This window comes from Perognathus longimembris, chromosome 27 (assembly GCF_023159225.1).
Source record: "Perognathus longimembris pacificus isolate PPM17 chromosome 27, ASM2315922v1, whole genome shotgun sequence".
Taxonomy (NCBI): domain Eukaryota; kingdom Metazoa; phylum Chordata; class Mammalia; order Rodentia; family Heteromyidae; genus Perognathus; species Perognathus longimembris.
The window spans coordinates 1,421,162-1,432,481 of record NC_063187.1 but is presented as its reverse complement, the minus strand read 5'-3'; the positions used below and the strand labels follow the sequence as shown (position 1 = coordinate 1,432,481).

The window sequence follows — 11,320 nt, the reverse complement described above, 5'->3', positions numbered from 1 at the left end:
GCCTTCCGGGTGGAAGGAAATCTGCTCTTGAATGAAAGGCTTGATCCTGCCCCGCTGTTGACATGGGCGCTTGAGGCTACCACAGGGCCTTTGCATCCCAAATGCCATTTAGGGAGTCACTGTGAATAAATCGAAATACACACTGAAGAATGAGAATTTGGAGTGCAATAAAGAAGACAGTGGCCTCTCTTTCTGGAGTGATCCTAACTACTCAGGAGGCTGAAATGTGAGGATCATGGTTCAAAGCCAGTCTGAGGCAGAAGAAATCTCCCACCGTGGTGGCCTTAAGCAGACCCTGCAGGCCCTTAAGCAGGCCCTGAAGACACCAGGTCAGTGCTGAGGACAGAAGAGTTGGATGACACAGACCACTGGATTTTTTTTGGGAGGCCACATTATGAACCCTTTGTGGATCATGTCTACAAGTTCTATATGAAAAAGATCTGATGGTGAAGAGAAGATTTTTTTTTTTGGCCAGTCCTGGGCCTTGGACTCAGGGCCTGAGCACTGTCCCTGGCTTCTTTTTTGCTCAAGGCTAGCACTCTGCCACTTGAGCCACAGCGCCCCTTCTGGCCGTTTTCTGTATATGTGGTGCTGGGGAATTGAACCCAGAGCCTCATGTATACGAGGCAGGCACTCTTGCCACTAGGCCATATCCCCAGCCCTGAGGAGAAGATCTTGACAGGAGATGTGAAAAACAGTCCTCCACGAACAGCACCAAAAAACCAGCTGCCTTCTCTTCCCCAAAATGCTTTGCCTATAACAAAGCCACCATGGCCTGCCCCAGCAACACAATCAACAAATGGCACACATGCTTCTTATGGATGCTTCTATCTGGGATATGCTCTCCTTGCAGAATTTACCTTGGTTGTGAAGCAGAAGTTGCCAGGCAGCCGTCTTACTGCTCCGTATTGACGTGGTTTGGAGTGATAGTCATACAGCATGGGCTTTATCAAGATGGTGTGTTCAAGGTCACAGTTTCCATCCCTGATAACTATCCTGATGGAGACTGTCCACACTTGGTGTTTGATATTCCTGTCTTCCACCAGCTAGTTGATCCCACCTCAGATGACCTGGATGTGAAGAGAGCGTTTGCAAAATGGAGGCAGAAGCATAATCATATTTGGCAAGTTCTAATCTATGCCAGGAGAGTTTTCTACAAGATTGATACAAGCCCCCAAACCCCAGAGGCTGCAGTGCTATATGAAAAGGAGGTTCATCTTTTTAAAAGTAAAATGGTCCACAGTGTTAAGGTGTGTACTGCTCGCTTATTTGACCTGCCTAAAATTGAAGACCCTTATGTGATTAGCTTTTCTCCATGGAATCCTTCTGTACACGATGGAGCCAGAGAGAAGATGCTGACTCAGAAAAAGCCTGAAGAACAGCACCACAAAAGTGTTCATGTTGCTGGCCTGTCATGAGTAAAGCCTGGTTCAGTACAGCCTTTCAGAAAAGAAGAGAAAACAGTTGCAACATAAAAGCTGGTGAATCTGGTATACCATGAACTTTCCTGCTGGACTCTGGCCTAATTAAAGCTGAACAATGGCAAGGACGGCCTATGACTGGCTATCAGTGTCTTCATGTACACATTGTTTTATCCACAGGTTGTGGAAGCCTCTTGTTAAGAAATGCGTTACTTCTGTCAAAAGTGTCTTAGGGTGGTTATTCAGTACAGTGCTCCAAATTATTGGGGACCTTGAGACTTAAGTATTTTTCTGAATATAATGCTAAAGGTAAAAGTTGCATTTGTTTACACTAATAGAACAGATGGGAAATGGGCACTACTGGTTTTTAAATTGCTCGTGTTGGTTGTACAGTTTAGGATATAGAAAGGATGGATAGAGAGACAGCGAGCTTGGCACTTTCAAGTGGAAAATAGTTCGAATTTCAGTCTTGAGCCTACTGTCTTACTGACTTATAAACAGGTCTCTGAGAAACACTAGAAAAGTGAGTGGAATTCAGAATGCTTGTTAATAGGTGTTTTTTTTAAAGGCAAATTACTGTATTTTTATGGTAGAAGAAAATGTTAAAAGTTTCTAATGAAGTCAGATATTTAAATGATGAATGACTAATGTGTTCGGTAGAGACAAAACAAACCAATAAATGATTGTTCTTTGTCATTTATGCAGGAAACTAAATGCCTTTTCTTAATATAACTAAGCAGATTAATTTATAAATGCTTTATTGAACAATACATTTATTTTCATATTTAAAAAAAAAGAATTTTAGGCCTTTCTTTTCCTTTCCTGAATTAGCAGGCGCTCACCGTGGGAAGAAATCACTCAGTATTTTGGAGTCTTTATTTCACAAAAGCAAACTTAAGTCATGTGAGATGGGTAAACACGATGCAAAATGTATTAACACGTTTGGTGAATTCTGCAAATATATTTTTACACAATTAGCTTAATTATTTCGATACATATTAAACCTTGCTTGCCTCCAGCAATGTAACATGGAATGCAATTTCACATATTATCGCAAGGAAAACACATTTATAGAAAATCTGTGTCTCTCCTTTGCTAATAACACTTTGCGCCCATCATTATTTGAAATATAAATAAATAGCTGATATTTCAAGAATGCTGCCTATTTCCTGAGACATGTCTGCTACCCTCTTAGATGAGTGATCTTTAAGTCTTGTTCTGTTCATTCCCTGCATTGAAACAGACTTCATTGCTTTGGATCCCTCATTTTATATATACATATAGAGAGCCATATCTCTGTCTCATTCACAAATGTTAAAAAAAAGATGTGTTAATTTATTTCAAAAATGAAGAACATACAAGACAGGTAGAGGGCGATGTCTGCAATTCTAGCTACTCAGGAGATCAAGCAGATGCTGGTTCAAAGCCAGCCTGTGAGCGGGGGGTGGTGGAAAAAAAGCTAATGAGGTACCCTATCGACCAATGAAAAGCTGGGGGTAGCAATGTGTTCCCATCCCAAATACAAGGGAAGAAAATTAAAATAAGAAGCTGCCAGTCCAGCTACGCCCTGAGTACAAACAAGATCCTAAAATATAAGGCTAACATGAACCAAAAGGGTTGGAAGTGTGGTACAGTGGTGTTGCACCTCCTTTGCAGGTGCAAAGGCCTGAGTTGAGTTCCATACCCCAGTATGGAAAAAATAATAAATGAATAAATAAATAAACAAATGGGTGAATACAAAAGTATTTCAAGAAGACTTTCTAGGGAGATAGCAACTGTTGATTCTGCATTTTCTCAGCCCTGGAGGCAGGCATATATTCATTCCTTACTTGTACTCTGTAAAGTTTACTCACCAGCCATTGTGCATGGTGGTTACATTCATAAGCTTGACCTCTGAGGGGACAAATGACTTTGCCAGGTCCCAGTTGCTATCATCTTCCCAATCGAAAACAGAAAGAGCCGTGATCATAGAAATGCTTTCTGTTTTTTGGTGACTGGAAGATTGTTGTAGAAAGCCAGGTGCCCTGGTGGCTCATCCCTGTCATCCTAGCTACTCAGGGGGCTGAGATCTGAGGATCAAGGTTTAAAATTATCCCAGGCAGGAAAGTCTGCAGGTAACCAGCAAAAAGCTAAAGTAGACTGCTGCTGAAGTAATATAGCACCAGCCTTGAGTGAAAATAGCCAAAGAAGAGCTGAGGCCCTTAGTTCAATCACCAGTAGAGGAGAGAGAGAGAGAGAGAGAGAGAGAAGGGAGGGAGGGAGGGAGAGAGAAAGGAAGGAAGGAAGGAAGGAAGGAAGGAAGGAAGGAAGGAAGGAAGGAAGGAAGGAAGGAAAGAAGGAAGGAAGGGCCTTTAAGAGCTCCCCTATGCATTACTTTATGAGGAAACGACTTGATAAGGTAGAGAGCATTGAGTATCAACATTTGCATTTGTAGGAATTCCATTTTACAAGGAGATAAAACGAATCATGGAGAGAAGCTATTTGCTATTATCACAATTTTACCACACAGAGTGAACTTTTTCATCAAACATATATTTAGTATTTTACTCTGACAAGCAATAGCATTATAAAGTAGAACATATATATGTATATATGTGCATATATAATTTATAGTATAGTATATATTATATATGGTATATAGTATATCATGTGTTATATATTATATAATGGTATAGTATATATTGTATATTCTATAACATATTATGCATTATATATTATCTAGTATAGATTGTACACATTATATTAAACATTATATTGTATAATTACATCATATGTTATATATTGTATTTATTTATATGTACATATAAATATATGTTATATATTTATACTATATTATATATGTAATATATACAGTACATAATATATCATATAATATATCATATATTTACAAAAATAATATATAATATAAATATATAACATATCATATATACTTACATACATAAGTATATATATACTTACATACATATATACTATATATTCTCATATAACATATATTACATACAATAAACCATATATGCTATAATATAGTATGTATAATAGTCTATCATATATTATACATGCATATGCTGCATATACATATATGTGCATATGTATCTATAAATTACATGTACATTAAATATGCCTCCATGTTTATACATAAATGGGATGCTTATTACATGATCTGAGGTGAAATCCACATAACGCACACGTACATATACACATCTGTCTTCCATCAACTGTCTTTCTCTCCATCCCTGGGTGGCTTTGTTCTCGCCCACCATGGTTGCTGTGTCACAGAGTCTCGTGCTAGGGGACAAGCTCTGTTATGTCCCTGAAGAGTATCATCAGACGGTGAGGACCACCCGAGTCCTCCTCCCATCCAGCTGTGGGAGGGGGAGGGGAGGAGGGGGAGGGGGAGGAGGGGGGCCCAGCTGCCCATCTACTGAACTGTCCAGGTTGAAGTGAAGAAAATCTCCTGCTCAAGGCCCGTGTGCATCTCAGGCTACCGAATCCCGCTGTCCCGCATGCACGGCAGCAAAGGGAAATCTGCTTTGCTGCTTTGCTTTCTGTTCTGTTTGTTCATTTATCTGTCTTTAATGGGAGGCATGGAAATGGAGGGGCAGAAGGTGAACAAAGGCAGCCGTGGTCCTCACTGGGCACAATTGTGGAAAATGAACTCCACAACCTGTGGGTGGGGACGGGAGGGGAAAAGTGGGAGAGAGCGAGGGAAGGGGGGACACGGTCCAAAAAGAAATGGACAATGCCTTTTATAAAACATTTTACTTAAAGCATGAAAAAACTTCCCACCTCCCTTCGCCCCAATGTTGTTAGTGGAATCCCAGGGAGAATTCCTCTGTGGTCAGATTCGTTCTTGGAGAATTTAACTTGGGTTCAAAAACTAATTTTTGGCAAAGGTTATAAGGTGTCTTCCAACGTCCATTCCCTCAATGGCGAAAATGGAGAAAGTGAGGTAAAGGTATAGTCGTATGAAATAGATGACATTCTTCTGCCAGCATGTTTAGTCTTTTCTTGCCAAGGTTATTTTAAAAAAGAACAATTCATGCTGGGCACCAGTGGCTCACGCCTGTCATCCCAGCTACTCAGGAGGCTGAGACCTGAGGATCATGGTTCAAAGCCAGCCTGGTCAGGAAAGTCCATGAGACTTATCTCCAATGAACCACCAGAAAGCCAGAAGTGGAGCTGTGGCTCAGAGACAGTGCTCAGGCCCTCAATTCAAGCCCCACACTGACAAAAAAAAACAAATCCTATGAACCAGTTCTAACATCATAACCTTTCAAAAGAATGTTCCTTCTGTTTATGCTGATATTTTTGTATGTTGTTAGAAAACTACATATATATGTATACACATATGTATTATTATATTATATGAGAACATTATAATCATATATTCTATTCTAATAGAGTATATTATTATATTACATGTCATATTAGGTAATACATTATTATTATATATAATACAATTATTATAATATATAATTGTAGTCTATTATAATATTACAATATCACATACCAACTATATAATATATTATATGTTACATATTATTATCTAATATATACATATATGTATCCTTTTCAAAATCATCCTGTGTGATTACACCCAAAGCCTTACCAGTAGACATCATTTACGCTTTAAAATAAAAGACAAAGCGAGAGAGAAAAAGATCACTACCTCATTAAAATGACTTCCTGGGGTTCCTCTCAAGATCCCTCAATACCAGGAAGATCCAGAAGCGCTGGTGGGTACAAAACGGAGCAATTAAAAATGATGTATCTGCCATCTAGCGGTCAGTATGTGCAAATGCACTTGGGCTCCAGTCTCCAGGGCCCTGGGTAGAGGCAATGCACTCTTGAATAAAATAAAAAACACAACAGGTATTCTGTATCCCGGGTGCTGTGCTCAGTACTTTGTCTAGATCGTCATATTTAATCTCCCAGGCAATCACAGGAAGTAGACCTCAGTTCTAAACCCATTCTAGAGATGTGAACTTGGAGGCTTTAGACAGTTGGTATTTCTAAATCAGAGTCTAACTGCAGAGGCCTCGTCCTTATCACAAATGCTGCTTAAGAGAGACAGATGGCACGTGTTTCCTCTCACTTGTGGGAACTGCATTTAAAATGTATGATAAATGATACAAGACCAGGCATTCATGCACAGTGAGACCAAAGGAGGGTATTCTTAGGGAGGAACACCAAGGGACCTTGCCTCTGTGTCTCTGATCATATAACTATTTATTGAAATGAACTCCAGGAAATAGAAGCAAGAGGATTTTTTTCTCTTTTTCTTTTCATTTTGTCTTGTATGTAAGTTTATCTGTCTTTGGGAGGGTGAGGGGGGCACAGAAATGGGGGAACAGAGGGTGAACAAAAGCAGCCGTGGTCTTCATTGAACATGATATAGAAAGTGAACTCCACAACTTGTGGATGGGGGTGGGAGAGGAAAATGGGGAGAGAGCGAGGGAAGGGGGGACACGGTCCAAAAAGAAATGTGCTCGTGACCTGGCTTATGTAATTGTCACCCCTCTGTACATCACCTTTATAATAGTCAAGTAAATAAATAAATGAATGAATGCTGCTTAATAAAAGTAAACTCTATGCAGAAACATCAATGGCTGTGGGAATAAGTGTAACATTTTTTAAATTGTGCAACGAGTTTAAAGAAAGACTATGTTTTTGCACCTCTTTCAAACAACTCAGTTACCATTATTAATGTAATTATGGAATAGATGGAAACACTCAGTGTCAAGAGGAAGTTCTCAGATTGCTTCAGGTTCCCAAACATATCAGTTAATAGAATTGGGTTGAAACTTTTTGTTTAAACTTCATATGGCATCTACTGTATATCAAAAAGATAACATACAAGGGCTAGGACTGTAGCACAGTAGAGTGCTTGCCTAGCATGAATGAAGCCCTGGGTTCGATTCCTCAGCACCAGATAAATAGAAAAATCCAGAAGTGTCACTGGCTTAAGAGGTAGAGTACTAGACTTGAGCAAAAAGAAGCCAGGGACAGTGCTCAGGCCCTGAGTTCAAGCCCCAGAACTAGCAAAAATTTTTAAAAAATGCACTATATTCAGAAAAAAAAAAGAGAAATGCTAGGAAATAAGTGGAATGAAAAAAGACAACAGGAATTTCTTAAAGGAAAATAAAAGGATGATTTCATTCTCCCAGTGTTTGGTGCCTCCGTTTCCTTGAAGGTCGAGTAGACTGGGGACTGGAAGAAGGGTTTGGCACTGTCAAAGTGAAAATTTCATCAAGACATCAACTCTTGTCACTCCGGGGGATATTCTAAATCCTCCAGATGCTAATACATCCTATCCACCCAGGAATTAAATGGCCGGAAGAAAACCTTCACTTTCTCCACGTTTCATACCTCTGAGTAAATCTGATTGGACCCTGTGACAGCCAATCAACGGATAGCCTCTAAGTATTTCCTTAGTACTACTGGTGCTTGGATCAGAACTATTTGACTTTATAATCCAAATCTCAGCTTCTAGCGATGGGGAACGTTCTTTCCTTCATTGGGATTGTCTCTCTGTTCATCTGCCCATGCCTCAAGCTTTCCCACCTCGCATTTCTCCCATGCAACACCATTTCTTTTTAAAAATACTAAGTGCCAAGTGCTTTGGCGTATGCCTGTAACCCTAGCTACTCAAAAAGCTGAGATCTGACGATTGTGGTTCACAGTTTTCCAGGGCAGGAAAATAGGATATTTATCTCCAATGAACAAAGAAAAAAGGCAGAAATGAAGGCTTGACTCACATGGTAGATCACTAGGCTGAAGGGAAAAAGAAAAACCAACAACAATATCAACAAATGCAAACTAGCAAGAGCCGCTTAGTACTGGCACAAATAAAAATAAAATAATGACCAGGTGCTAGTGGCTCACACCTTAATCCTAGCTACTCAGGAGGCTAAGATCTGAAGATCATAGTTCAAAGCCAACCTGGGCAGAAAAGTCCCCATGAGACTTTTATCTCCAATTGACCATTCAAAAAAAAAAAAAAAAAAAAAAAAAGGAAGTGGAGCTGTGGCTCAAAGTGGTAGAGTGCTAGTCTTGTGCAAAAGAGCTCAGGGACAGTGCCCAGACCTGGAGTTCAATTCCCACAACCAACCAAACACTTTTTAAAAATAATTAATTAATTGATTGATTGATTGATTGATAATACTAAGATCTGAGTGTATCGCCCCTAATCCCAACAGTTTTCCCTCTTATAGAGGGACTCAAATATATTAAATTAATAGAAAATTATCACATATCTACAATAACAATTTTTATCATTTTCTAAGTCCCCGGAAGGTAATAAATCATTGGATAAGAAGGACCATGACAACATTAGGAACAACCTGTATTTCCAGGGCATCCATATTCAGCCTCCAGTGAAGAAAAGGGAAGGAGGAAAGAAAGAGTAGTTATAATTGGCAAGATGAAGCATCTATATCCTTCTCTGAATTATTTTTCTGGACTATTGTTGCTGTGCGTAATTTCCATCTCCTTCTGGTCTTCCATCCACACCCTCTCAACACTCACCTCTGTAGATTATCAGTGTGCATCCTTACAAAGAAGGCGCCATCCCGGCTTTTTGTATTCCACGCATTCTATTTTCTTACCTTTTCCCCTATGTAACCTCTTTCCACTGCCTTGCTGGGGAGGTAAAAGGAAAGCAATAGGCAACATTGTTTTGTGTATCCCAAACTTTTTTTGTGTGAAAAAGAAAACCCTCAGAATCAAGGATTGTGGATAGTTTCAAGGCAGGTGAGCAAGGCAATGGTAATGCTGTAGGCACTTCAAAGGCTCTAAAAGCTGGAATTTCAAATGATAGAAAACTTGCTGTTCTCTTAGCACTGGATAGTTTTGAATTGCTTGCTATTTTATGATATCAGGTGAAAACTAAACTATCTATTGTTTTATTGCTGCTTAGAAACTTCTCCCTGGCCACAGCTGTGGTGAAGCCCAAAGAGTTTGAATTACTTTGCCGGTGGATTTTGTAAAGAAGGCTTCAAGTTTCTCTCTAGAAGTAGAATTTCTCTGGTCAGGACTCGCATGCCTGGTGTGTTTTCAAGTCTGTTTTGTCCAAGTCGACAAACAAGCATTCTGGGGGGAAAAAAAATCATGCTTTGTGTATAAGTGTGTTTGTTTGTGATTGTTCTTAAGCAAGTGGAGTCCAAAAAGCCTTTGCAGAAGAGACAAGCTAGATTATATTCAACCTCACGCATTGTCAATGTAATTGTCATATGCCTAGAGCCTCTTTATTACAGGGATGGCCTAATAGCCGAAGGAACACAGCTAGATTTTTCAAAGGGAACACAGCTGGGGTTTTCAGAGAGCAGGATGGTGTGCGCATGGCTAACTCCCAAGAACACTGGCTTCCCCCTTGGACACTGAGGAAATTTTGATCTAGAAATCAGAAAGGGAGCATGAAGAGGCTACTTAAGTAATGTTGTTCACTCCTGCTGAGTGATTTTTTTTCTGTTTCCCCATTCCATTGCTGAGTCCCAGTTCCACACAAACTGAAGCAACAGAAGCAAACAGGACTAGGAAAAATAGCACGTATGGGCTGACAGTGACATAATTGTTTTAGAAGGTATCATTGAGCTCCTTCAACTCGCTTTTCAAAATAATTAATTCCACACTTCAAAAAAAAATTTGTAACGTATTCTTTCCCTCTTTATTAGTTGCCCTCCTCCCCAAAAACCAACAACAATGTTTTCCTTTTATGAAAAACACTGTAACCAAACAAGACTCACCATAGAAGAAAGGCAATTAATAGTTATGATGGCAGCGGTAAAAGAGTAACTCTAATTGTTTGTCTTTTCATGGGTTCTTTGGTGAAGGCTGAGATTTTATTGTGTTTGTTTTTAAATGCCATATTTAGAATTATTTTGTTTGAGATCTTAAATAAATGGACCTTTGATTCGGTTCCAGAAGTTACTGAGATGCAAGCCAAGGTATTCCATATGCTGCTGCTTCTACTTCTACTTCTTTTTTTAACTTAAATGTTTAATCAAACCATTCTCGGAAGGGAAGAAGAATGCTTAGTTCGTGGTTTACTGCCCATTTAATTAACTGATTCTCTTTGTAAAAGCCATGAAAGTCAGAATTGAGGATCCGTTTTCTGGAGAGGAAAAAGAAAAAAATAATGTATGGAGTATCTGCACAGATGTGTCTTTCTGGTCAGTTCCAGAACCTTCTCCCTGTACTGGGATACATTGTTTTAAGCAGCTGTTATGGGCCTGGCAATATCCCCAAATCTACTTGGTGTGTTGTTGGTTTTTTTTTTTTTTTCTGTAGAATCCTCCTGTATTCTTTTATTCCATTTTATTTTTATTGCAAAGGTTATGGTAAAAAGTCATGGTTACATAAGTTGGGTAATAAGTGTATTTCTTTAAAAAAAATTCTCATTAAACCAGTTTCGTATTTCTCTAAATGTACATAGGGAAGAAAGTACATTTCTTTGTGAATAGTATCACTTCAGCCCTCATTTTCTCCCAGATTTTTCCCTCCCAGTCCCACCCATAAGTTGTCGAGTTCATTTTCCACATCGTGTCCAGTGAGGACCATGGCTGCCTTTGTTCACCCTCTGTACCTCCATTTCTGTGCCTCCATTTACGCTCCCCAAACACATAAACTTACATACAAGACAGAAAGCACAGAAATCAAAACAGTGACAAACAAAAAAGTGGGGGAGTAAAACAACAACAACAACAAAAAAAAAACCCTTTGTTTCCATTTCTTGGAATTCATTTCGATAAATATCATTTTATGCGATTTTGGGGTTTTTTTTGGTCAGTCGTAGGGCATGGACTCAGGGCCTGAGTGCTGTCCCTGGCTTCCTTTTGCTCAAGGCTAGCACTCTACTACTTGAGCCATAGCACCGCTTCCATTTTTTTCCATTTATATGG

The 11,320-nt window shown here is 39.4% G+C and overlaps 1 pseudogene; it reads left to right on the top strand.

The window, feature by feature from the left end:
• Positions 1 to 319: 319 nt before the first annotated feature.
• On the top strand, positions 320 to 1,454 carry LOC125342884 (annotated as a pseudogene).
• Positions 1,455 to 11,320: the final 9,866 nt, after the last annotated feature.